The 27,753-nt window shown below is 53.5% G+C and overlaps 1 long non-coding RNA gene across 1 annotated transcript; it reads left to right on the top strand.

Moving 5' to 3' along the window:
• The first annotated feature begins 20,803 nt into the window (after positions 1–20,803).
• On the top strand, positions 20,804–22,393 carry LOC129052292 (uncharacterized). Its single transcript, XR_008517267.2, has 3 exons — positions 20,804–21,163; positions 21,524–21,815; positions 22,043–22,393. It is a non-coding gene; the product is annotated as an uncharacterized LOC129052292 (long non-coding RNA).
• The last annotated feature ends 5,360 nt before the right edge of the window (positions 22,394–27,753 follow it).

Raw genomic sequence — 27,753 nt, 5'->3', positions numbered from 1 at the left:
TGTCCAGGCTGGAGTACAGTGGCTTGATCTTGGCTCACTGCAACCTCTGCCTCCCAGGTTCAAGCTATTCTCTTGCCTCACTCAGCCTCCTAAGTAGCTAGGATTACAGGCATGCACCACTGTGCCCAGCTAATTTTTTTTTAAATTATTTGTAGAGATGGGTTTTCCACAGTGTTGGCCAGGCTGGTCTTGAACTCCTGACCTCAGGTGATCCACCCACCTCAGCCTCCAAAGTGCTGGGATTACAGGTGGGAGCCACCATGCCTGGCTGAGGGTCTGTTGTTATCATCATCCCTATTTTGAGGATAAGGAAACAGAAGCACAGAGAAGCAAGGCACCTTCCCAACGCCACACAGCAGTGACTGGAGAACTCAGGTTCAGGCCAGGCCTGTGGTCCAAAACTCTGCCCCATCCTGCCTGTCCAAGACTCCAGAATATGCTGCCGTCTGGATAGATCCTGGTGGATTTGACGAGGCCTTGGGTGGTGGATGCAGCATTGAGTTGTTTTCATCTGGGGCTGGTGGGAACTGTGTGGGGAACACCCTGGTGGGACGTCATCGCCTGGGGGTTGGGGTGTGGTTCCATTCCCAGAAGGGGCCTGGCTGGTCACAGGACTGAACAGCCCTCAGGCCCAAGGCCATTGCCCAACTGTCCTCCGTGGGGAGGTGCTGACACCTGATCCTCTCCCCTGCGAGGACAGTGGAAGCCCTGGCTCCCACATCGTGGACCTGTTCCTAGGGAACTCAGGCCAGGTCTGACACGTCAGGGTTTGCGGATACCTCTATCTGTGCTAAGCCTCACTCCAGCACATGCTTCTGCTGGGGCCAGAGTGAAGCATGAATAACGTATATCAGGTCTGGCCTCTGCCAACTCATGTGCCCCCATCACCCTCAGGATAAGGCCCAGCCCCCTCTCCCTCCCCTCCCCTCCCTCAGGCTTGGGTCACCCAGTGCACAACCATTGTCTGATGGTTGTCTCCCCGGACAGGTGTCAGCCCCACCATGACAGAGATTTTGGCCTGTATTATTCATGTCCATGTCCCCAGAGCCTAGAGCAGAGCCTGGCGCATAGTGGGTGCTCAAAACATTTGTGTGTTTTTTTGAGACAGGTCTCACTCTGTCACCCAGCCTGGAGTGCAGTGGTACAATCTTGGCTCACAGCAACCTCTGCCTCCCAGGTTCAAGCGATTCTCAAGCGATTCTCGTGCCTCAGCCTCCCAAGTAGCTGGGATTACAGGCGCCCACCACCACACCCAGCTAATTTTTGTATTTTTCGTAGACACAGGGTTCTTCCATGTTGGCCAGGCTCGTCTCGAACTTCTGGCCCCAAGTGATCTGCCCACCTCAGCCTCCCAAAGTGCTGGGATTAGAGGCATGAGCCACAGCTCAAAACATTTGTTGAATGCGAGCATGCACGAATGTATGATTATATGAAAGAATGAGTGAGTCAGTGACGAGCCCAGTCTGACTGCCTCGGAGGGCTCTGTCAGCATTATGGCTGCCCTGAAGGTAGTGGGGTCCAGGCCCAGCCCTGGGGGAGGGGGAGAAGGTACAGCTGGAAGAGGAAGAAACAAACAAGGGTTTATAAAGCATCTACTTCACATTGGGCACTCTCGCCTTCCTACGGCCTGTAAGACCCATCACACAGATGAGGAAACTGAGTCCCCTTCGTTCACTCCACAAACCCATCCTTGGAGTCTCCAGGGCTGGGGCAGGGGTGACAGCAGAGAACCAGCCAGGCACTGACCCTGGTTTTTCAGAACTGATCAGGGAGACAAATCTGACAGGAAGTGAAACAGAATAAACCAGAGCTAGCACTCAGCTCCTCTGTAATGCCGCTCTGCAGCCAGCCACTGGTGTGAATCCTGGCACCGCTGCACATGAGCTTGTTTAAGAGGTTGGGTTCTTGGCCAAGTGCAGTGGCTCATGCCTCTAATCCCAGCACTTTGGGAGGCTGAGGCAGGAGGATCGCCTGAGCTCAGGAGTTCGAGACCAGCTTGGGCAACATAGCGAGACCCTGTCTCTATAAAAAATTGGCTGGGCATGGTGGTACACACCTGTGGTTTTAGCTGCTTAGGAGGCTGAGGCAGGAAGCCCAGGAGGTCATGGCTTCAGTGGGCTGTGATTGCATCACTGCACTCCAACCTGGACAATAGTATGAGACTCTGTCTCAGAGAAAAAAAAAAAAAAAAAGAAAGTTATATTATTGACACAAGTGACATCTGTCTGCCCCCTGTTCTGGGTGTCCAGCAGCAACACTGGCAAACGCTTATGTAGTGCCAGGTGCCCATCAAAGAGCTTTACACAGATGCACTCATTTAATTTTCAAGACTCTTCCGACGTGGGGACTATTATCCCCATCCTACAGTTGAGGAAACTGAGGCTCAGAGAAGAAGAGTGATTTGCCCAGGGACACACTAAAGTAGACCCAGGAAAGTAACACTATGAAATCACACACACAGTCATGGATGCCAGGTTCAGGATGATGTCACCTCTGGAGGGGGCGGGGAAGGGCTGAGATCAGAAGGATGCCAGGAGCCTCCCACGGTCACTGCCATGGTTAACTTCTCTCTTGGAGGTGGGAACATGCACAGAGGCTCAAGTACCATTTCTTTCTTTTTCATTTTATTTTTAACATATTTTTTGCACCTTTTTTTTTTTTTTTGCAAATTGAAAATGGTCCAGAACAGGAAGTAGCCATGTAGCCACGTCACATAGAGTGGGGAACAGTGGGCACAGGGCAGGCCTTTGACCAGTTCTATCTGCTTCGGGGCTGGAGCCAGCCTGGGTGTGGGGGACCCTCCCAGCCCCCTCAGCCTCAGGGCCCTCCCAGCTCTCAGTGACGCAGCTGTGGTGGCATTTGGCAACCGGGCTGCCCACAGCTACCACAGCCCTGTGCATCTGCCAGCTGGGGGTAGGAGGAGCCGGGGCCTGTCCCTGCCAGCTGAGCCCTCCTGCCAGCAGCCTGGCCCAGGTGCCCCCGACATGCTGTCTGCAGCCCCTCGCCCACCTTACCTTGCTTCCCCACACTTTCCACCACCGAACCTGACTGGTTCTCACTAACCAGAAAGTCAGTGCCTTGCTGGCAGGATCGTGTCTGTGTCTGGCACCATTCTCTCCCCAGAACTAGCACACAATTGGTGCTCAATAAGTATTTGTGGAATGAACAAATGAAAAACTGGACAAATAAATGGCAACCTCCCCTTCCCTGCCTCCTTCCCTTCTTCTTTCTCCCTCCCTCCTCTTCTTTTCTTCCTCTCTCCCTCTCTTCTTCCCTTCCTTCCACAGATAGTTATTAAGCACCTATGTGCCAAGCACTGTGCTAGGTAGGCACTGGGGACACAGTGGTGCCCAAAACAGACAAAAGTCCTGTCCTCACAGAGACAACATTCTAGAAAGGGAGTTAGACAACGAAATGACCCCACAGGCTGGGCACAGTGGCTCATGGCTGTAATCCCAGTGCTTTGGGAGGCTGAAGTGGGAAGATTGCTTGAGGCCAGGAGTTTGAGATCAGCCTGGGCAACATAGCAAGACCCTGTCTTTACAAAAGTTTAAATTAAAAAAATAAAGTACTTGGCCGAGCACGGTGGCTCATGCCTGTAATCCTAGCACTTTGGGAGGCCGAGGCGGCTGAATCACCTGAGGTCAGGAGTTCGAGACCAGCCTGGCCAACATGGTGAAACCCCGTCTCTACTAAAACTACAAAAATTAGCTGGGTGTGGTGGCGGGCGCCTGTAATCCCAGCTACTTGGGAGGCTGAGGCAGGAGAATTGCTTGAACCCGGGAGGCGGAGGTTGCAGTGAGTTGAGATCATGCCACTGCACTGCAGCCTGGGCAAGAAGAATGAAAAAAAAAGTACTTAAGGTCTTAAGAAAAATAAAAAGAAATAACTCCATAAACCAAGTGCAGAATTGAAGATGGAGAAGATGCAGGGAGAGAGGCCTTCGGTGCCATCCACACCTGGAGCGGAGGTAGGGGCATCTTCCTGAGAAGGGGACCTAGCAGCGCCTCGTTCCCATCTTGCTTGGGCAGGTGAGAGGCGCCAGGAAGATGGCAAATCCTGTGCCCCTCGTGAAGCTCAGAGTCTCAACGGACGCAGACCTTCCTAGTGAGTAGGAAACTCATTATGAAAGAGGAAACCCTCTGGCGCTGAGCAAGAGTGTCAGCGCCTCGCCCTCTCAGCTAGGAAGGTCCCAGAGGAAGTGACGCCCGGCAGTGTCCCAGCACTGGGCAGGATCCGCTGGCAGCCCACCAGGAGAAGAGTATTCCCGGCAGGGACACCAGCTGGGGCAAAGGCAGGAAGACTGTCACCACCCCTCGGAAGCTGTGACTCCAGCCGGGCTGGGAACGCCCCTCTCTGGCCTCGGGCTTTCTCTTTTGAGAAAAGGGAGCATGGGAGCGGGGCCGCCCACCAGGCAGGGATGCTGGAAAATTCTCTAGGAAGCTTTGAAGGGCTGGGCAAGGCACTTGATTTAAATCCTCCCGGGCTGACTTGCTATTTCCTGTCTTCCCTGATGGGCCGCGAGCCCTGGGGGAGAGAGGCCTGGTCTGCCTGCCCTGTGGCCTGGCACAGCTTGGCACACAGTAGGTGCTCGGGGGGTGTGTCTGTGGAATTAAATGAGCGAGCGCAGTCCCAGTTTCCTCATCTGTGTGTGGGGATAATGCTGATGTGGCCACAGAGATGGCATGAAGAAGCTCTTTTTTTTTTTTTTAGCTTTTTGTAAAGATGGGGTCTCACTATATTGCCCAGGCTGGTCCCAAATTCCTGTCCTCAGGTGATCCTCCTGCCCTGGCCTCCCAAAGTGCTGGGATTACAGGTGTGAACCACCACACCCAGTCCCTGAAGAAGCTTTCCCATTTTTTGTGCTGTCTTCTCTCCCCACCTCCTGGTGGCAGGTCAGGCCTCTGAGGATCCCCTAGAGTCCCCAGAAATCCCCTCTCTGGGAGCTGAGGGTAGAGAACAAAGTGAGAAGGTGGGTTGGACAGATTACCCAGCTCCAGATTTTGAGGCTAGGGATCCTAAGGTGCCTGAAAGGAAGTGACAATCAGCTTCATTTACAATGGAAGGAAACTGAGGTACAACAACAATAATAATGAAATCTTAGCTTGTTGAGTGCTTTCTCTAAGCCAGGCACTGTGCTAAGCCCTTTGACCCAAGTTGTTCCATGTAATCCTTTCAACAATCATAGTAGGAAGCAGATACTATGATCCCATTTTACAAGTGAGGAAATGAAGACTCAGGTAAGTCAAGGCCACACCACCAGTTAATGGGGGAGCAGGCATGGGAATGAGAATCTAACTTACAACCCAGAATCATAAGCCTGGTGCTCCCTGTGTGGGGAGGTGGTTTGGGAGGGACAGGATGAAGGTTACATTGGAGAGGCTGGAGATGAGAAGAATGGACAGATCCTTCATCTGGGGGATCAAGGGCTGTGGAATAAATAATTGCAAAAGTGAGGGGTCTAGGGTCAATGCCATTGCTCTTTTCACCCTGGATAGCCCAGGAAAGCTTACAGAAGCCCCAATCTTCAGCCCACCCCAGCAACCTGAAATTTACTTTGCTTCACTCACTCATTCATTCATCTATTCGTTCAACCAATCAGTCAATTAACAGAAAACACAATACAGAATCACACAATACCAAACATATCCATTTAAACAATAAATGTAAATGAGTTAAATGGGTCTATTAAAAAACAAAGACTCAGATTCAAAATCAGAATGCATTCATTTATTCATTGCCTTTCATTTATTTAGTGCCTAAACTATTCTAGGTCCTGTTTTAGATTCCAACAATAGAAGATAAAAATAAAATAGGGGAGCCGGGCAAGGTGGCTCACACCTGTAATCCCAGCACTTTGGGAGGCTGAGGCGGGTGGATCACGAGGTCAGGAGTTCAAGACCAGTTTGACCAACTTGGTGAAACCCCATCTCTACTGAAAATATAAAAATTAGCCTGGCGTGGTGGCATGCACCTGTAATCCCAGCTACTTGGGAGGCTGAGGCAGGAGAATGGCTTGAACCTGGGAGGCAGAGGTTGTGGTGAGCCGAGATCATGCCACTGCACTCCAGCCTAGGTGATAGAGCGAGACTCCATCTCAAAATAAATAAATACATACAAATAAAATAGAAAATAAAATAGGTGAAATATGGGGGTGGGGGTGTGTGACCTAGGGAGAGAGACCTTTAGCTACAAAGATCTTGAGGCTGGAATGAGCTTGTAGAATGGAGGAACAGAAAGGGGGCTTCGTGGATAGAGAATGGTGCTAGCAAAGGAGTGTGGTGGGGGAATAAGGTGGGAGAGGTCAGCAGGGCCTATACCCCAGAGCATTGACAGGGCAGATGCTATGGAGTGTTGAGATGCAGACGAGCTGGGTCCTGCTTACACAGAGCATGGGTCAGCCACTGCTCCTGGCTGTCCCAACAACCTCAGCTGGACTCGACCCTTCCCAGCTGGGGGCCCTTCATCCCACCCGAAGGGACCCGAGACAGCAGACCACAGCCTTCTCCTCTGGGGAGACCATGAATTACCAGGTGCCAGACTCTGCCACTGGTGGCTTGTGTACTTAATCGGCTCATTAAGTTCTGCCATCAGGTTAGTTTTCTTCCCATTTTGAAGAAGAGAAAACTGAGGCTCAGAGAGGTAAGGTGACCTTCCCAGTGCCACTCACAGCCAGTGAGCAGCATGGCTGGGGTGAACTCAGTGCATTGGACACAATAGTGCACCCTCTTGGTACTTCATGGCTGTGTCCCAGGAAATGGCAGTGGAGAGGCCTCAGCTGGCTGTGTGTCCCCACATAGGTCCCCCAACCTCTGTGGCCTCGGGTCTGTGTCTGGGAAGCATATGAGGTGATTGTCAGGACCTTGGTGACTTCCTCCCTTGGGGCAGCGGGGTTCCCAAAGTGCTGGGCAGGCGACTTCTCATTTCATCCTCACAATCACCCCATTTGACAGAGGAGGCAACTGAGGCCGAAAGAGGGGAGGTGATTGTCCGAGGTCATAGTTTCAGGCTCTCCTAAGGACCTGGGACTGAATCCGTTCATTGAATGGTGAACTCCCAGAATGGAGAAATCCAAGGATGTGGAGACTCTGAGGTGGGGTTGGGGGACGAGAACAAGACCACCAGGATATCAAGGGGAGAGCGGGCCTGGGACCCAGGACACGGGCCCCAACCCTGCCCCGCATTGCATCCTGGGCTAGTTCCTGAGCGGGGAGGGGCCATAGGAAGTCTCCATATCTCCCCACTCAGGCCATGCCCTGGGTCCTGCCCAAACAGGAAATGCCAGGCCAGCCCCCACCCCCACCCAGGGTCATGGGAAGACTCTGCCCGGGATTCCAGTGCTCTCAGCACTGGCCCAGCCTGGGGGCGGCCTGGGCCCTGGTAGCGCTGGCATGACCTTGGGCGGGGCCGTTCCTCTCGCTGGGCCTCGTTCTCCCCTGCCTACCGTACTCACAGGCTCTGCATCAGACAGGCACTGCCACCTCCTGGCTGGGTGACCTCGGGCAGGTGGCTGTCCCCCTCTGAAGCCCAGTTCCCTCTTTCTTAAAATGGGGGACAGTGCACACCGAGCATGGTCCATCAGCTGAGCCATTATTGCCCCAAGCAAGGGCACAGTGGGGAGGGCTGGCCTCTGGAGAGATCACCATGGCCCTCTGGGGATGGCGTCCTGTCTTTCCCTGGACTCAGAACCATGCCAGGTACCTCTTTGCACTTGTCTCCCAATCTGCAAAAGAGGCAGAGCTGGCCCGGCGTGATGGCTCATGCCTATAATCCCAACACTTTGGGAGGCTGAGGCGGGCAGATCATGAGGTCAGGAGATCGAGACCATCCTAGCTAACACAGTGAAACCCCGTCTCTACTAAAAATACAAAGAATTAGCTGGGCGTGGTGGCGGGCGCCTGTAGTCCCAGCTACTCGGGAGGCTGAGGCAGGAGAATGGTGTGAACCTGGGAGGCGGAGCTTACAGTGAACCGAGATTGTGCCACTGCACTCCAGCCTGGGCGACAGAGCGAGACTCCATCTCAAAAAAAAAAAAAAGAGGCAGAGCCGTAACCCTGGCTGAATCCTTAGTTATTGCAAGGACTGAGTGACAGGAGAAGGGGTCACAGAGGTGGAGTGGCAGCGGGAAAGGGTGGAATGATGTGGATTGGGAGAGACCCCAGTGCAGGCTTTGGGGGCCTGGAGAACGTGGCCTCCTGGTCATTTTCTTTCCTAGTGAGAAAGTGTGGCTAAAACAGGGGAGGGGGAGCAGTGGACAGGACCCAACCCCATCTCTTGGGGGCTTGCAAAGTACAGGGCAGGGTGGGAAGGGAAAACAGGCCCGAGACAGGGGTGAAGGTGGCTCTGCTCCCTCCATGTGGTCCTCCCAGGCAGGAGGCAGGTGTTCCCAGTTGCCAGGCTTTCTACGAATGGTCCTCACTCCTCCCAGACCCTGGCTCACAGATCCGAGCCCACAGTTTTCTCAGCAAGCCACCACCCCATGGAGTTGGTTGAGCCTGGAAGATCAGAGAGGCACAGCAGTTTGTCCAAGGTCACACAGCAGAGTGGCCAACACTTCCTCAGGCCCTCCCTGGGGACAGCAGGGGTCCCAGGTGTGAATGAGAAAGAACTGCTTACCAGTTCCATGGGCCCCAGACCCCAAAGAGTCTTGGGAAACTGAGACACCAAGGTGAGTCCCTTTGAGGCAGCAAATGTGCAATGGCTTCTGTGTTTGGGCCTGTCCGTGCCTGGTACCAGGTGTGCCCGGGGGGCAGAAGAGCCTGGGAAATCGGCTGGGACTTACCGCTTCTCCAGAAGCTGGGTTCTTTGCTGTAGAGGATAACCAAAAGCGTAGGAAAGGTGAGGGATACCGGGTGAATGCCAGGGCCCAGAGCACAGCTCAGTACATGGGGGCTGCCGTTGGAGCTGTTGTTGTTAGAGACCGGTTACTTAATCCCTCTGGGCCTCTGTTTCCACATCTGTGAAATGGGGATGGTAATAGTCCCCTCCACAGAGGGCCCCACTGAGGAGTCCAAGAGTTATCTGCTGTAATGTACTTATGATGCACCTGGTATTTTTCTTCTTTTCCTTTTCTTTCTTTCCTTTTTTTTTTTTTTAAAGACAGGGTCTGTCTCTGTCACCCAGGATGGAGTGCAATGGCACGATCTTGGCTCACTGCAGCCTCTGCCTCCCAGGTTCAAGCAATTCTCCTGCCTCAGCCTCCTGAGCAGCTAGGATTACAGGCATGTGCCACCACATCAGGCTAATTTTCGTGCTGTTTTTTGTTTATTTTGTTTTGTTTTCAGACGGAGTTTTGCTCTTGTTGCTCAGGCTGGAGTGCGATGGCACGATCTCAGCTCACTGCAGCCTCCGCCTCCTAGGTTCAAGCGATTCTCCGGCCTCAGCCTCCCGAGTAGCTGGGATTACAGGCATGCGCCACCACACCCAGCTAATTTTGTATTTTTAGTAGAGACGGGGGTTTCTCCATGTTGGCCAGGCTGGTCTCGAACTCTCGACCTTAGGTGATCCTCCCTCCTCGGCCTCCCAAAGTGCTGGGATTACAGGTGTGAGCCATTGCGCCCAGCCTAATTTTTGTATTTTTAGTAGAGACGGGGTTTCACCGTGTTGGCCAGGCTGGTCTTGATCTCCTGGGCTCAAGTGATCTGCCTGCCTCGGCATTTCAAAATGCTGGAATTACAAGCACACACCACCTTGCCGGCCGCACCTGGTGTTTTTCTTTTGCTATTGTTCCAGCACCCAGAATGGTGCCTGGCACACAGTAGGTGCTTAATATATCTTAGCTGTTGTTATCATCATCATCATCATGATCATCAAGGCCCTGACTTTCCACCTCCCAGCTGTGTGAGGTCTTGCTCAATTTCACTTCCTCCTTCATAAAGTGGAAATAACGATAGTACCTGCCCCTAGAGCTGGTGAGGACCCGTTCATGCCTCCCACAGACACCTATTAAGTGCCTCCAGTTTTAAGAACTGGGTATACATATGGCTGGGAACAAAATGGAAAAAAACAAAAACAAAAATCCCTGCCCTCACGGTGCTGACTCTCCTGTGGCAGAGACGGATGAGATGAACGGGGATTTTATACCAGGCATCAGAAGGGAACCAGTGCTAAAGACAATGAAAACACCGGGCCAGGAGAGGCAGCTGGCATGCGGGCCGTGGTGGTTTTACGTGGTGAGGCGTTATCTCAGTGAGCGACAGGGAGGCGTTGGGAGGTGACAGGCCTACTCCGCCTTGGCCGGTTGGGCCTGTGGGCTGCGGGAGGGCTCAGGCTTTCTGAGTGGGGTGGGAACCCTGGAGGGCTCTGAGCAGAGGGACAGGGTCTGTCTGACTTAGCTTCTGTGACCAAAAGGGGACTGAAGGGGACTGAAGGGGACTGAACGGGAGGCAGGGAGCCCAGGAGGCCACTGCAATGGTCCGAGCGTGAGAGGGTGGGGCCGGGCCGAGTGGATAACAGGGAGGGGAGACTTGGCCGAGTCCTGGGTCTGTTTTCATCCTCAAATCTTCTCAGGCCGATTTCCATCCCCATGTGGCAGCTGAGGAAACAGAGGCTCAGAGAGAGTGAGACTCCTGGGGTCTCGGAGCCAGGCCTGGGAAAAGCTACTTCACGTCAGGCCAGGGGCTGTAGCCCTGGCAACCTCCACTCCGCCTGGAAATCCTCCACCTCGGGGCCTCTCTTTGCCCAGACCTGGCCCAGGAGGAGCACATGGGAGCCGGGACCTTCCCAACAATCCTTGCCGTTGGCTCCACAAACCTCAGCCAGTCCTGCAACCTGGGATGCCTTCTCCACCAGGATGCCTGCTACTGTCACTGTTGTCATTAGATAATTAATGAACTATAATTAGAAATCATATCAATAAAATTTCACAGTCTAAGGCTGTTGAAATAGGTACCATCATTATCCTCATTTTAGAGCTAAGGACAGTTTTGGGCGGTAGGGGAGGTGCGGGTGTCACTGCCTGAGGTCACACTGTAGCAGGACTGGGATTCAAACCCCCAGACCTCCGGTTCCAGAGGCCAAGCTTTTGTCAAAGACATGCAGTGAAACAGGCTTCTCAGAGGTTCCAGTTAGTCCTCATTGCAAAACAAGAGGGAAAACCGAAGCCAGGACAGGCTCAGGGACCTGGCCCTGCCCCTGGCGCTGCCCCTGCCCCCGCCCCCAGTGCCTAGAGACCCCAAAGCAGCCTCCGCTGAGAGGCCCTTCCCAGGATCTCCCATAGGCCAGGGCTCTGGGCCCTGCAGGAAGTGGCCAGGGCTGGGACAGGCCTGCTGCTTTGATCAGCTTTACGAGCCAGGGCTGTTTACAGAGTCTCAGGCCCCCAGCCCCCTGCCACCCGGGGCTGTGTCTTGTCACCAGCACTTGGGATATTAGCAGTCCCAGGAGAGTCTGCTGGCCAGACGGGTCTTGGCCCCATTTCCTCCAGCCTGGCCCGCACCTTGCCCCTTAGCCTCAGCCCCTGGGGACAGGGAGGGGCAGGGGTAGGCTGAGAGGGTCCCCTCGGGCCAGATACCTCCTGGGCTGGGGTGCTCCCAGCACTTCCTCTGCAAGTGCAAATGCAAGCTCAGTCCTACCACAGGCCTTTGCCTGAAGCCTGCAGCCCACCCCCAGGTCTCCCCACCTGCTCCTCTTTTCTGCTCCTCCTCCTCGGGCCTTCAGGTCCCCTCCTCAGAGAGCCCTCCTTGACCACCCTGCTGAGTCACCCTCCAGCACAACTTCAATTTAATTCCTGGTGCCCGCATCACTGTCTGGAATTCTCTTGCTCATTCTTTATCCTGTGGATGCTCTGTCTTCTTCCCCAGTACGGGAACCTTGTCTGTCCCACTCACTTTTGTGTCCCCAGCACCTAGCATGGTTCTGGCACACAGTAGGAGCTCAATAAGAGTGTGTTTTGGTTTTGGTTTTGAGACAGGTGCTCACACTGTTGCCCAGGCTGGGGTGCAGTGGCGCGATCTTGGATCACTGCAACCTCTGCCTCTGGGGTTCAAGCGATTCTCCTGCCTCAGCCTCCCAAATAGCTGGGACTATAGGGACGTGCCACCATGCCTGCTAATTTCTTGTATTTTTAGTAGAGATGGGGTTTGCTGTGTTGCCCAGGCTGGTCTCGAACTCCTGGACTTACAGGATCCTCCCATCTTGCCCTCCCAAAGTGCTGGGATTCCAGTCGTGAGCCATCGCGCCCGGCCTTTTCTAAATTAAGTGTTTCTTCAGTAAAAGAATGATGAACCCTTTGTGGGAGGGAGGCTGTGGGCAGACTGAGGCCCCAAATCATCAAAGCCCCCCATCCCCCACCCCACGCGTGTGCCTGGAAAATTCACTGGGGCACAGAGGGGAGTTTCAGCCCCACTTTGTGAACGAGGAAACAGGCTTAAAGAGGTGACTTGTCCAGTGTTCCCAGCCTGAAGGAGCAGGGCTGGGATTCTATCCCGTGTCTCTCCGCCCTAGACCTCAGAGTCTCTGTCCCCCGGTCCCATCTTCCCCATCTTCTACTTCCCCACCCCCCACTCCCTCATCCCACCCCACCCCTGGGGCCTGGCTCACGCCTGTGTTGTCTCCTGACAAGAAGCTGCAGGGGACAGGTGTCCGACCAGCCAGGCCGGTTCCAGGGCACGCATACGGGGGCACTTCCCCCCAGGGGCGATGCCGTGGGATGACCGTGGACACCTGCTCCCACACCTGCCCTGCCTCCTCACCCGCCTCCATTCAGGCCCTGTGATTCCCTCAATACCCACAGGGCCACAATGGACTGTTTTGTCCTCAGAGACACCAGGAGCCCTGCTCCAGCCCTCGGCTCCCTGCTGTGTGCTCTGTGACCTGGGGCAGGTGCACGTTTGTTCTGGCCTGGGGAGGAGGCAGCAGCAAATGGGACTTGTTCAGCACAGACACCATTGGCAGGGGCTTCTCCACTCATCCCTGCCAGCTGGGGAACTTCGGGGTTGGGAAGGTGAAGAGGGTGGCAGGGATGACAGTATATGGGCACCGCTCGGGGCTGGCTGGTTCCCATTCTCATCGAATCTCTAGGTTTTCCAGCAATCCTGGAGGTAGTCACTGTGGTCATCCCTCAATCTAGCTGAGGAAATGGAGGTCCAGAAGCAGAGAGGGCAGAGCAACTGGGCACGGTGGCTCACCCCTGTAATCCCAGCACCTTGGGAAGTCGAGGTAGGATGATCTCTTGAGCCTAGGAGTTCGAGACCAGCCTGGACAATACAGTGAGACCCTGTCTCCAGAAAAAGAAAACAAAACAAAACAGAGAGGGCGGGGCACTTGCCTAAGGTAACACAGCAAGCAGAATTTGAACCCAAGTTTGTGTGATTTCCCTATTCTTCCAACTTCTCTCCCCTTGGGCAGCTGACATCACTAGAGCCTTTGCCAGGCATTTAGCTATGCCCAAGTTCATTCAGAAGACTCCTGCAGCAGACACGGACTTGCCAAACACTGGGCTAGGTCTGGGGACACAGCATGAACGGGATGGACAGACCCAGTCTCAGGGAGCTCCCCACCTTCCAGTGGGGAGACAGAGAAGAAACCAGCAAAGGAAGCAACCAGTGAGATCACGTTAGATACGACCAGGACATGAAAGAAAACTTAACAGGGGGCTGAGCTGGGGGCGCTTTAGGGCTGCTGAGGGATCTCCGAGGAGGTGAGGTTTGAGCTGAGACCTGAAGGAAGAGAAGGAACCACCAAGAGAAGAGGAGAAAGGGCGTCCCAGGCAGCTGGACCTGTATAAGCAAAGGCCCTGGGGTGGAAGAGCGCCCAGTATGTCTGAGGAACAGCAAGAGATAGGGGCTGATTACTCAGGGCTCAGAGGGAAGGGGGAGGGAGAGAGGGAGGGGGAGGAGAAGGAGTGCTCACCCCGCAGAAGAAGATGGGCTGCTGTTTTCTCATCTGAAAATGGTATTGAGCTGCTCCTAAGGCTGCAAAATGACACAGACCCATAAAGAGAGTTGGAGCTGCCATTCCTGCCTGCTGTGGAGTCATCAGACTCCCTCCTTCTCTGGAGAGAACGTTCTCACCCATCTCCCTCCTCGATCTAAGAAGGGTCAGGCGGAGGAGACAGCTCAGAGCTGGAGGAGCTGGGATCTACGATCTTGGGTGAGGTTCCTCTGGGAACCTGTTTTTCCATCTGTAAAATTTGGGCATGGCCCTGGCTCCCACCTCACAGGAGAGGGAGGTTGAGGGGTTTCAGAGCAGGAGCCTGGCACTTAGCAGGTGCTTGGTTCAAAAGAACTCCCATCTCCCTTGTTGGAGGTGGAGTGGGGTAGGGCGTTGCTTAACCCCGTGCAAGCTCAAACCTGCTAGGCAGCTGGAACTCTGAGCTCAGGCCCTGTCCCACTCCAACAAGAAGGTTCTTAGCCCCGGGTCAGGCCCAAAGAGAGCCATCCTCTCTGCCTGCCTGCCGGGGTGAGTTGCCCCGTCTGAGATTGGTCCAGAAGCCACCTCCTCAGAAGCTTTAGTGCCCCTGAGATCTGAGGGGTGGAGGCTCCAGGGCGAGTCGTTACCCGAGGCAGAGCTTGACAGGGGCCCGAGAGAACCCAGATTCCCAGCCTCCAAACTGCTCCATCACACAGATAAGAAAACTGCAGCTCAGAGAGGGTGGGGAACTTGTCCAAGGTCACACAGCTGGAAGGGTAGGCAGTGTAGACCTGAACCCAGTCTGGCTGACTCTGGAACTTTTCCTACAGAGCCACAATCCTCCTCCACTCTTTCATTTCTTTGTCAAAACAACACAATGAGTTTTAAGTGCCCGTTGCATAGATGGGGAAACCAAAGCTTGGAGAGAAGTGACTTGTCTGAGGACCCAAAGGACTTTTGTAATTTATTCAACAAATATTTATTAAGCACCTACTGTATGCCAGGCCAAAATAGATGAGCAGGGACCAAAACAGATAAGGCCAGCATTTATGGCCCTCACCGCCCCATGGGAGTGACAGACATCGAACCATTCAGGGAGTGATATGCCCTGGGCTTTGCAGACAGGCCTGAGTTTGAACCCTGGTTGTCACTTGCTAGCTGTATGACCTTGGGCATATTACTTAACCTCTCTGTGCCTCAGTTTCCTCATGTATAAAATAGAAGATAATAATAACACCTACCTCATAGGGTTGTTCACAGTTCTTAGCCCAGGGTGAGTGTTCCCTAAAGCTATTATTTTCTGTCATCTCATTTTACACATCTTTTTTTTGTTTGTTTTTGAGACAAGGTCCTCCTGGTTTCAAGCGATTCTCATACCTCAGCCTCCTGAGTAGCTGGGACTACAGGTGCCCACCACCACGCCTGGTTAATTTTTGTATTTTTAGTAGAGATGGGGTTTCACCATGCTGGCCAGGGTGGTCTCGAACTCCTGACCTCAAGTAATCCACCCGCCTCGGCCTCCTAAAGTGCTGGGATTACAGGCATAAGCCACCACGCCTGGCCTACAAATTTTTTTTAATTATTACTTTTTTAGAGGCAGAGTCTCACTCTGTCACCTAGGCTGGAGTGCAGTGGTACCATCATAGCTTACTGCAGCCTTGAACTCAAGGGATCCTTCCCCATCAGCCTTCTGAGGAGCTGGCACTATGGGTGAGTGCCACCACACCCGGCTAAATGTTTTTGTTTGTTTTTTATTTTGGAGAGACAGGCTATGTTGCCTGGGCTGTTCTCAAACTCCTGGCAGCAAGCAATCCTCCTGCCTTGGCCTCCCAAAGTGCTGGGAATATAGGCGTGAGCCACCATGCCTGGCCTATAGATCTTTATTGAGTGACTGCTGTATACCAGGCTTTGGTCTGGGAGCTGAGGACACAAGTGACTGAGATGACATAGTCACTGCCTTCATGCTTTCCAACCATCTAGTGTGAGCCCAGGTATCCTGACTTCAAGGCTAGCAGCCACAGAGCTACTTTCAGCCCCCTCCTCCAGGAAGGCTGCCATAATGACCCTGGCCTGCTGGGACCTGCCTCACTCTGAAACTTTTTTTTTTTTTTTTTTTGAGACGGAGTCTCGCTCTGTTGCCCAGGCTGGAGTATAGTGGTGCGATCTCGGCTCACTGCAAGCTCTGCCTCCCAGGTTCATGCCACTCTCCTGCCTCAGCCTCCCGAATAGCTGGGACTACAGGCGCCCGCCACCATGCCCAGCTAATTTTTTGTCTTTTTAGTAGAAACGGGGTTTCACCATATTAACCAGGATGGTCTCGATCTCCTGACCTCGTGATCCACCTGCCTCAGCCTCCCAAAGTGCTGGGATTACAGGTGTGAGCCACTGTGCCCGGCCCACTCTGAAACTCTTAAGCCAACTCTGACACCCTACCCCTCTACCCACCCAGCTCCACCCATTAAGCCCAAGGAGGCCAGAGTTCCTCGTGGGTGCCCCAGATACTCAAGCACCCCCATTCCCAGACCTGTGAATGTCTACTGCTCCCCAACCTCCACATCTTCCATGGGAGCTTCTGACAGGCCCTGAAAGGCCTAGAAAAGGTGGCTGAGCTGAGCCCCCACCCTCATTCTCCACCTGATGCTGCCTGCTGCTCTGGGGCTGCTTGCCCGGCCTCCTCCCGAGGCATCAGAGCGAGTGTGTATCTGCTGCCATGGGGAGCCCCGAGTCACTCATCTGGAGCTGGCACCCACCGCAGGATGGAGAGGAAAACAGGCACTGGCAGGGTGTTTTCTCCATTGAGTTCCCTGCGGATAGCAGGAGACGGGCAGAGTAGGGATGAAGAGAGAAATGACTTTTTCAGGCATGACAGTCCTTCCTCTGCTGTCCAGGTCTGGCTCTCCTCTGGACAGTCTCAGCCCTCTACCATGTGTGTCCTCCCCAGGGTCTGGCCATGAGGAAATTGAACACAGAGAAGCCCAGGGCCTTCCCTAGGGCACACAGCAAGCACCCAGCCTCTGGCCTCAGTGAACAGGCAGAGACTACAAACGGGGGGTGCTCGGACCAACCAGACCCACAGAGGGACAGAGAAGACTTGTTTGACCCCCACAGAGTTAGAAATAACTGGAATTTCTTGCCCACAAAATCAGCCTGGGAGCAGGGGCTCACACCTGTAATCCCAGCACTGTGGGAGGCTGAGGCATGAGGATCGCTTGAGCGCAGGAGTTCAAAACCAGCCAGGGCAACATGGAGAGACACTGTCTCAAAAAAAAAAAAAAAAAATTTAATAGCCAGGTGTGGGCCAGACACAGTGGCTCACTTCTGTAATCCCAGCACTTTGGGAGGCTGAAGTGGGCAGATCACTTGAGGCCAGGAGTTGGAGATCAGCCTGGCCAACATGGTGAAACCCTGTCTCTACTAAAAATGCAAAAATTAGCTGGGCGTGGTGGCTTGCACCTACTCAGCTACTCAGGAGGCTGAGAGAGGAGGATCCTTTGAGCCCAGGAATTCGAGCCTGCAGCGGGCTATGATCTCACTACTGTACTCCAGCCTGGTGACAGAGCAAGACTCAGTCACTTAAAAAAAAAAATGCTATTACAATTCTGACTTCCCGTTTTCCCACAGCAATGGGCCGGCTTTCCTACGTGGCAATGAATCACACCCATCACAGTCTCCACCAACCCCTATTGCTTCACCCTTAACTTATTTAAGTACCTGCCTAGCATCTGCAGGCATTGGAATCATCTGACCCTTGCTTAAAGCAAGGAAAAGAAGAAGAAATGGAATTTTAGGCAGAGGTTAGAGTAGGAAGAATCTAGGCTCCCGAAAGCTATCGCTGGAGGTTCTGGAATTTGCAAGCCCTGGCTGGGAGGGAACATTCCCACTGACCATTCCAGCCTCTGCTGACCCCAGGGCCTTTCTGCGGCCACAGTCCTGGCTGTAAGTGCGTGCACAGTCCTGGGTACCCTTCCAAGTGGATGTGTGGGCCCTGTGTGTGTATTTCTGGGCACAGAAGACTTTCAGGGGACTCGAATCTTGAATCTGCCATTTCCTGGCTGTGTGGTCCCCGGCAAGGACGTTAGTCTCTCTGGGCCCAGTTTTGTTTGTTTGTTTGTTTGTTTTGAAACAGGATCTCCCTCTGTTGCCCAGACTGGAGTGCAGTGGCATGACCATAGCTCATTACAGCCTCAACTTCCCAGGCTCAAGTGATACTCCCACCTCAGCCTCCCGAATAGCTGAGACTACAGGCACACACCACCATGCCCGGCTAATTTTTTTTTTTATTTTTTGCAGAAATGGGGTCTCGCTATGTTGCCCAGGCTAGTTTTGAACTCCTGGGCTCAAGTGATCCTCTCGCCTTGGCCTCCCAAAGTGCTGGGATTATAGGCATGAGCCACTGCCCCAGGCCTCTTATCTGTAATATGAGCCTAGGCTGGCACCAGACAAGAGTAAGAGTAACTTTTACTATTTGATGTAAAGCCAAGCACTTGGCATGGGTTAACAGCTTCAGTCCTCACTAAGGAATGAGGAGACAAGGCACAGAAAGTAAAGCGCACAGTGCGGGACCCGACCACGAAGGCCAAAAGGCAGCCAGGCCTGGCTCCTGGGGCGATGTGCTGGCTCCCCACATGGAGAACGTCAGCCGTGTGTGCTCTCAGCACTCTCCTGATACTGAGGGTGAGAGGCACACATTACATTTGGGGACTTTCTTTTTTTGGGGGGGGAGACGGAGTCTTGCTCTGTCACCAAGGCTGGAGTGCAATGGCGTGATCTCGGCTCACCGCAATCTCCACCTCTCAGGTTCAAGCAATTCTCCTGCCTCAGCCTCTGGAGTAGCTGGGATTACAGGCGCCTGCCACCACACCCAGCTTAATTTTTGTATTTTTAGTAGAGATGAGTTTTCACCACATTGGCAAGACTGGTCTCGAACTCCTGACCTCAGGTGATCCACCCGCCTTGGCCTCCCAAAGCACTGGGATTACAGGCATGAGCCACCATGCCAGGCCCATTTGGGGATTTTCTGTATTCATAGGGACCCTATATGCATGGTGTGCATGGTAGACCAGGCCCTGCACACACGTGAGTGCATGTGAGTCAGTGTGTATGTGTGTGCATGTGTGTGCAAGAGAGGTTCTGGGGCCCACAGAGGACAATCATGTGTGTCTATCCATGTACACTCACATCCATTTGTGCACATAAGTGTCTGCTCCTGCACCTATGTGTCTATTTGTATGTGCATGTCTGTCCCTGCATGCAAATGTTTGTCCCTACATACAAGTGTCTGTGTTCACATGTCCACCCTTGAACACATACTTATCCTTCCATATGTGTGTTCATCTGTGCATATGTCGGGCACTGTCTCGTCTCACATTCTGGCATGAGCTCAGTGCATATAGTCGCCCCCACCACATGTATGCACAAACCCGGCTCCACCCATTAAGCCCAAGGAGGCCAGAGTTCCCCCTGGGTGCCCCAGATACTCAAGCACCCCCATTCCCAGACCTGTGAATGTCTACTGCTCCCCAACCTCCACATCTTCCATGGGAGCTTCTGACAGGCCCTGAAAGGCCTAGAAGCTGAGCCCCCACCCTCATTCTCCACCTGATGCTGCCTGCTGCTCTGGGGCTGCTTGCCCGGCCTCCTCCTGGGGCATCAGAGCGAGTGTGTATCTGCTGCCATGGGGAGGGGCTGCTGCTGGCCTGGGGTGGGTCTGCAGGAAGGCTTCTTCCCATGCCCTTGCACCCACAGGAACCCCAAAACTTGTCACCATGCCACAACCACAGGAACACAGACTAATGCACACATACACCCCCACACATGCACAAAATACATGGCAGACAAACAATACTCCACACACACGTCCAGGCACCTGCCAAAAAAAGATGTGACACACACGGACCTGCACTTATACAGTCACACCAAATTCCAGACACACAACACACACCCACAATACACTGCAGATGCCCACAGGCACGTACAAATACAGAAGCACTAACTGCCCGAATCAGAGACACATAATGCAGGTGCACGGATGGGCACACACAGACACACAGGGATGCACAACACCACACGTGGACCCACATGCAGATGTCCACATCACAGACACGCACTTACACGCATACCCCCTATCCAAGGCTGTCCAGCCGGCCCCACACCCCAGCAGGACCGCGCAGAGCTCTGTCCCTCTTGCTGTCTCCCAACTGGCATTAACCTCCTCCAAGCCACGTCCTCACACACCCCATCTTCCCTACCGCTCCCCTTGGCTAACACACTGGCCTCCTGGCCAGTCCTGGAACACACTAGGCACATTCCAGCCTCAGGGCCTTTGTACTTGCTGTTCTCTCTGCCTAGAATGCTTTTCTTGACCCCTTGATATCTGTGTGCCTCCCTCCCTCAGCTCCTTCCCGACTCTGCTCAAGACTGTCATCTTGGCTGGCTGCGGTGGCTCACATCTGTAATCCCAGCACTTTGGGAGGCCGAGGCGGGTGGATCACTTAAGGTCAGGAGTTCAAGACCAGGCTGGCCAACATGGTGAAACCCCACCTCTACTAAAAATACAAAAATTAGCCGGGTATAGTGTCACGCACCTGTAATCCCAGCTACTCCGGAGGCTGAAGCAGGAGAATCACTTGAACTCGGGAGGCAGAGGTTGCAGTGAGCCGAGATTGCGCCACTGCACTGCAGCCTGGGTGACAGAGTGAGACTCCATCTCAAAAAAAAAAAAAAAAAAAAAAAAAAAAAGACTGTCATCTTGCCAGTGAGGCTGCGGCTGCTCCTGACCCTGCTCCCCCCACTGTGAACGCAGCATGCACCTGGCTCCCTGTGTGGCTCTCTGCTTTGATGCTGCTGCTGCTGTTCTCAGCTCTTACCACTACCTGATATTTATCAGTTGCTGGTCTCCCTATGAATGCCCTGGGGCAGAGGTCTCATTTCATCCAAAGTTGTAACTCCATGCACTGAGCAGAGATCGCGCCACTGCACTCCAGCCTAGGCAACAGAGTGAGTGAGATTCTGTCACAAAATAAATAAATAAAGTTGTGACTCGAACATCTAGAAGACTGCCTGGCACATAGGGGTGGTCAGTAAATATCTGCTGAATGAATAAACACAATAGAATAGAAAGGATTGGAAGGCTCTAGAACAGACCAGAACACACAATAGAACAGAAACAATACAATGGAATAGACAAGATACACCACAACAGCCCGGTATAACCCATCAAAGCCAGGCTGATGCTCAGGGCTTCAACAGAATTGGGCAGAACAGCCACGAACCCACTCCTAAAGCTACGATCTGGACCTCAGCAGACACCATCAGGGTGGGTGGCCACAAACTGCATCTGGACAGGGGTCTTCCCATGCCCCTCTCCCCCCGGCTATCCTGGGCTGAGAGCTTTTCCGCCTACTCTGTCCCTGTTCCTGCCCAGCCGGACAGGTCAGAGGTGGTTTCTGGTCTGGACACTGGGGCTCTGGCTCCTGTCTGGGGTGATTCCTGCTGAGTCACTGGCCACAGTTCTGGCCAGGCTCCCACGGGCCTGATTATGTTGGAGGTTGGGGGACCATGGCCAAGGGATGAGGCACTCAGCCTACGGGTGCGTGGGGTGAGGGTGGTGCTGGGCTGGCCACAGGCTGCTTCTCTCCGTCACTGGTGGCTTTTACTTCACCTTTCCCATGACCAGATGGTGACAGAGAACACTCTCTCCACCAGTCACCTCCCAGGCCTGACCAAAGGTCTGGCTAGGCTGATGGTTACGAAAGAGAGGGAGAAAGAGAAGAAGAGACTTAGGGGACCCCTCCCCCCAAGCAACCCTCCACAGGGAAGGCTGGCCGTGGGAAGCTGTCCCTGCCCAGTGCAGACTCGAGTCTGGCTTGAGAGCCCTGGCCCACCTCTGGACAGGGTCCTGATCCAAGGCTGGCGCTTCATCTCAGGGCAGAGGCAAGGTGGGGGGACCCTGCCTGTCTGCCTAGAAGGTCAGTTCTCGCCCTAACCCCACCTGGAACCTGACCATGTCTCCGCAGCCCCTCTGCTCAGGACCCTCCAGGGGCTCAAGGCAAAAGCCACATCCTCTCCATTGCCTGCCCCACCTGCCCGCCCCGTCCCCTTGCTGGCCTCATCTCTCCTGGCCTCGTCCACTCTGCCCCCACCCGACTGGCCTCCTGCCTGCTCCTTGACTCTGCCCACCACACCCCTGCCTCAGGGCCTTCACACTGGCTGTTCCCTCTGCCTGGAACTCTCTCTCCGAAGACACCCACATGGCTGCATTCGATTCGTCCTGCAGATCTCCCTGGCATCACTTTCTGAGACACCGTACTCAACCCCCTCCAACAGGGAAAGACTCCGCGCTGTGTCCTGACTCTCCCAGCTGCGCCTGGCTCCTCCAGAGGCACCTGTTCCAGCCCAGTGTGCAGTGTGCTCATTGTGCCATCTCCCTGGGTGGAGTGATGGCTCCATGAGGGCAGGCAGGCTGTCTACTCTGTTCACTGTCTAAAGCAGGGCCCAGCCCGAAGGAGGTGCACAATACCTTCTGGGCAAATAAATGAATGAATGGATGAACTAAAGGAATTGGGAGGGGGAGTAGGAAGAGCACACTTAAAGCTCAGGCAGGCGCCGGGCGTGGTGGCTCACGCCTGTAATCCCAGCACTTTGGGAGGCTGAGGTGGGTGGATCACGAAGTCAGGAGATGGAGACCATCCTGGCTAACACGGTGAAACCCCGTCTCTACTAAAAAAAAATACAAAAAATTAGCCGGGCGTGGTGGCAGGTGCCTATAGTCCCGGCTACTTGGGAGGCTGAGGCAGGAGAATGGCGTGAACCTGGGGCGTGAACCTGGGAGGCGGAGCTCGTAGTGAGCCGAGATTGTGCCACTGCACTCTGTCTGGCCTGGGCGACAGAGCGAGACTCTGTCTCAAAAAAAAAAAGAAAGCTCAGGCAGGCCCCAGTGTGGTGGCTCACGCCTGCAATCCCAGCGCTTTGGGAGGCCAAGGCTGGTGGATCACTTGAGCTCAGGAGTTCGAGACCAGCCTGGGCAACACGGCAAAACCCCATCTCTACAGAAAAATACAAAAATTAGCAGGGCGTGATGGTGCATGCCTACAGTCCCAGCTACTCGAGGGGCTGAGGTGGGAGGATCACCAGAGCCCGGGGAGGTCGAGGCCGCAGTGAGCCATGACGGCACCACTGCACTCCAGCCTGGAGAGCTTCACTGAAGAGGTGACATTTAAGCTGAAGCCTGAGATTTGAGAAAGAACCTTGAAGTGTTCTAGGCAGAAAACACAACCAGTGCAAAGGCCCTGAGGCTGGAACCTGGTCAACACACTCCAGAAAGAGAAGGAAAGCTGTGAAGCTGAGTGCAGTGTGTGTGTGTGTGTGTGTGTGTGTGTGTGTGTTGGTGGCGGGGGAGGGAGGAGTTTGCAGCCTGTAATCCAGGGAAGTGCAAGGACCCCCCCCAACTCTGACACCCCAGAATCTCCTTGCCCTCTGACGAGTCCCTGGCAGGTGGCTTTCTGTCTGTCCCACCCAACAATGGTTACAACTGGTGTCTCACTCTCCACTCCCTCCCTCCCCCAGATTATCCCCTTTCCCCCCCCCCCCCACCCTACTCCCCCTTTTCCCGCCTGGCCTGGCAGAGCCGGGAAACAGTGACTCAGGAGTCTGGCCGACTCAGGCCTCCCTCCCCTTCGTGTCAGGCTGCTGGGCTGGAGCCAGTTTGGCCTGACATCCAACCCCAGGCCTGACGTCCAGCTGGGCTCCGGCCAGGGGTGCCCTCTCCTCGGCATGGCAGACACTCCACGTGGCTTCTTACTGGCAGCAGGAATAAGAGTAACAGCCCAGATCATGTAAATAACCTTTCCCACCACGTGCCGTGGCTATCCCCATTTTCCAGGGGAGGAAACTGAGGCTCCGTGAGGCTGTGACACTTGTTACACACCCTGGGGATGTTGTGCTGACAGTGGCGGTGCCCAGTTAGCAAGTGCAGGGCAGGGGGCTGGTTGGGGCTGAGGCTTCGCCACTGTAGACAGGCTGCAGATTTCCCCAGGTACCTCCCAGGCAGGAGGGACCCAGGGCTGCAGGCCTGGCCTTGGATCCTAACACTCCCGCAACGCCAGAGCTGGGGTCTCCCTTTCTCACTAACCCCACCCCACATACACTCACCAAGAAAGAACCAGGCCAAGAGTCAGGGAAGGAAAATACCCAGCAAAGGAGACAGGGGACACTTCCTGGGGGTCCTGGGCCCTCTCCCCATTTCCTCCATCAGTGACCCCCACCATCAGCCAGTGACCTCAGTTGAACATAGTTACTTCATTGTGCAGAACACTAAACCACATTTTTCCAGCCTTCCTTGAGAAAGACACATGTGGTTCAGAGTTTGGGCTCCAGTCAGATCCTGACTGTCTGGGTTCAAGTCCCAGCTCAGCCGCTTCTTAGCTGTTCAACTCTGGGCAACCGTCTCCACCTCTCTGGGCCTCAGTTTCCCATCTGAACAATGGGACTTCTAACAGTACAGCCTCCCAGGGTTGTTTCGTGCCTTGGCACACAGCAAGTGCTCAAAGAATGTCCCTGTTGTTCTCCACAAGCCCTGATCTGTGCAAAGCCTCAGCAGAGAGGCTCAGGGACCCCCACCCTGTGTCCATGTTGAAAACTCGCCTGTGAAATTCTTGGTCACCCCATTCCTTCTGACAGAGTTACAAATTCAGATTAGATTTTCATTCTCTGACATCCACTTAACAGGCCACAGTTATTATTGTTTCTGGCCTAAAATACAATGTGGTTCTGGTGAATTAATGGGTCCGGGCTACTCTCTCTCCTGAGGAGATAAGGTCCCAGCATTTCTGGAAAATTGTGTGCTGTTTTCTGATCTGGAACATTCAGTTGTAGCATGGACATGGGACTTTCAAGGTAGACACTACTTCTACTTCTGGGCCACCCAACATTTCCAACCCTGGGGAGAAGATTCTGGGGGTCCCTGACTCCCTTGTGCCCCAGAGCTGCACCCGAAAAAAGAACATGGGATTCTGGGGCTGGGGGGATCCTTGTGTAGAAAAGGATAATAACAACATTGATAACCATAGCAGCAGGCCAGCCTTATTGAATTTTTTTTTTTTTTCCGAGATGGAGTCTTGCTCTGCCTCTCAGGCTGGAGTGCAGCGGCTATGATCTTGGCTCACTGCAACCTCCGCCTCCAGGTTCAAGTGATTCTCCTGTCTCAGCCTCCCAAGTAGCTGGGATTACAGGTACCTGCCACCATGCCCAGCTAATTTTTGTATTTTTAGTAGAGACAGAGTTTCATCATGTTGGCCAGGCTCGCCTTGAAATCCTGACCTCAAGTGATTCGTCTGCCTCGGCCTCCCAAAGTGCTGGGATTACAGGCATGAGCCACCACGCCTGGCCTTATTTCATTCTTATCCTCACCATTTGAGGGAGTTTTTCTCCTTAGCACCATTCACTGGGGAAACTGAGGCACAGAGAGGTGAACCAGCTTGCCCAACCTCACTCAGCCAGGACAGGGCAGGAGGGGGTTGGAATCCAAGCAAGTTTGATAGAGAAATACTGACTTTTACCTCTTTCCTCACCTTTTCCACAGATGGCAACTCAAGAGGCTAAGCGTGGACCGAAGTCACCCTTGTTACTGCTCTCACAATCTCTCTTTTTTCTCACACTCTTCCTTCTCAGCTTTAGGTTCAAGTTGGTTTGGAATCCAACAGGCCTGACATCATCATTTCTCACCAGTGTAATCTTGGCTCAGGAATTCTGCTTTTTGAGCCTCAGTTTCCTCATCTGCAGAATGGGGGCAGCACAGAGCCTCCCTCATTGCCTTGTTGTGAGCATTCCCCAAGATCATGAGTGCTTTAAAAGGTGCTCAGGTCTGCTGAGCGTAATGGTTCACACCTGTAATCCCAGCACTTTGAAGGCTGAGATGGGAGGAAGATCGCTTGAGCCCAGGAGTTCAAGACCAGCCTGAGCAACATAGTGAGATTCCCATCTCTATTTATATATTTAAAGTGCTTAGGTGGTAGTTCCTAAATAAATTAAACATAGAATTGCCATATGACACAGTAATTCCACTCCTGGGTATATCTCCAAAGAACTGAAGATAGATATTCAAACAAAAACTTGTATGCAGGCCGGGCACGGTGGGTCATGCCTGTAATCCTGGCACTTTGGGAGGCCGAGGTGGGTGGATCACCTGAGGTCAGGAGTTTGAGACCAGCCTGGCTAACATGGTGAAACCCCATTTCTACTAAAAATATGAAAATTAGCCAGCCATGGTGGTGCACACTTGTAATCCCAGCTACTTGGGAGGCTGAAGTGGGAGGATTGCTAGAACCTGGGAGGCGGAGGCTGCAGTGAAACCCTGCCTCTACTAAAAATACAAAAAGTATTTTTTGTATTAAAATTAGCCAGGCATGGTGGCACACACCTGTAGTCCCAGCTACTCCGGAGGGTGAGGCACAAGAATCGCTTGAACTCAGGAGGCAGAGGTTGCAGTGAGCAAAGATCCCGCCACCGCACTCCAGCCTGGGTGACAGAGCGACACTCTGTCTCAAAAAAAACAACAAAAAACTCGTACACGGATGTTCATTGCAGCACTATTCACAATAGCCAGAAAGTGGAGGCAACTGAAACTGAAATGGCCATCAACTGATGCAGAAATAAAATGTGTACCTACCTGCTACATACCATATACGCACTACAACATGGCCTTTTCACATAGCACATGATTCCATTAATATGGAAAGGCAAATTCACGCAGATGGAAACTAAGTGAGTGGTTTCTAGGGGCTGGGGTGTTGGAGGGATGGGAAGTGATGGCTCCTGAGTCCAGGGTTTCCTTTCGGGGTGGTGAAAATGTTCTGGTCTAGGTAGTGGTTGCACAATACTGCAGATGTACTAAATACCCGTGAATTGCACATGTTGAAAGGTTGCGTAGCAGTGCGTGCCATGCAGCAAGCATCCAGTGAAAGTCATGATTGTCATTGTGATTTTGGGGGAATCTTTTGGGGCTCAAGGCTTGGGTTCCAGAGTTGGCTTCTGAGGCTTAAGTTGAGTCAAAACTGCAATCCACAAAACACGGCACTGGTTTTCCCTGCCATCCATCAACAGCACCCATGCTGGGATCCTTGTGGCCACATTTTCTGCACCACGGGGGAGTCAATAGGCATCTCATGATAACTCTACCCAGCTGGCCTTGTAACTGTGGAGGAAGGAAGACAAGATATCCCCACACACCCAATAAACAGAGACTATGATGCCATGTACAGATAAGGGTAAGGGGTAAAGAAAGGCCTGGTTTAGCCAGGGTCATCACGGAAGGCTCCTCAGAGGAGGTGACACAGAGTCTGAACAAAGCAAAGGAGGAACCAGGTGGATCTCTAACTGCGACCTTCGAAGCTCCAGGTGATGCACCCCCGCCCACCTCTCCCACCTCAGCCCCACCAGGCTCACTTTCTACGCATCCCCTGGACAGGCTCCTTTTTTTTTTTTTTTTTGAGACGGAGTCTCGCTCTGTCGCCAGGTTGGAGTGCAGTGGCACAATCTCAGCTCATTGCACTTCTGCCTCCTGGTTCATGTGATTCTCCTGCCTCAGCCTCCTGAGTAGCTGGGATTACAGGCGCCTGCCACCACGCCCAGCTAATTTTTGTATTTTTAGTAGAGACAGGGTTTCACTGTGTTGGCCAGGCTGGTCTTGAACTCCTGACCTCGTAATCCACCCACCCCGGCCTCCCAAAGTGCTGGGGTTACAAGCATGAGCCACCACACCCAGCCAGGATCCTTCCTACCATCTGGGTCTCTGCTCAAATATCACCTCCTCAGGGATGCCCTCCCAGACTGCCCGGTCTCAGTCACACTCCATCACCTTCCCCTGCCTTGTTTCCGTCTTAGCACTTTTCCCACCCACAATTATCTTTC

This window comes from Pongo abelii, chromosome 21 (genome assembly GCF_028885655.2).
Source record: "Pongo abelii isolate AG06213 chromosome 21, NHGRI_mPonAbe1-v2.0_pri, whole genome shotgun sequence".
In the NCBI taxonomy this organism is placed as follows: Eukaryota; Metazoa; Chordata; class Mammalia; order Primates; family Hominidae; genus Pongo; species Pongo abelii.
Note: the sequence above shows the minus strand (reverse complement) of the source record. Positions and strands in the feature narration are given on the sequence as shown.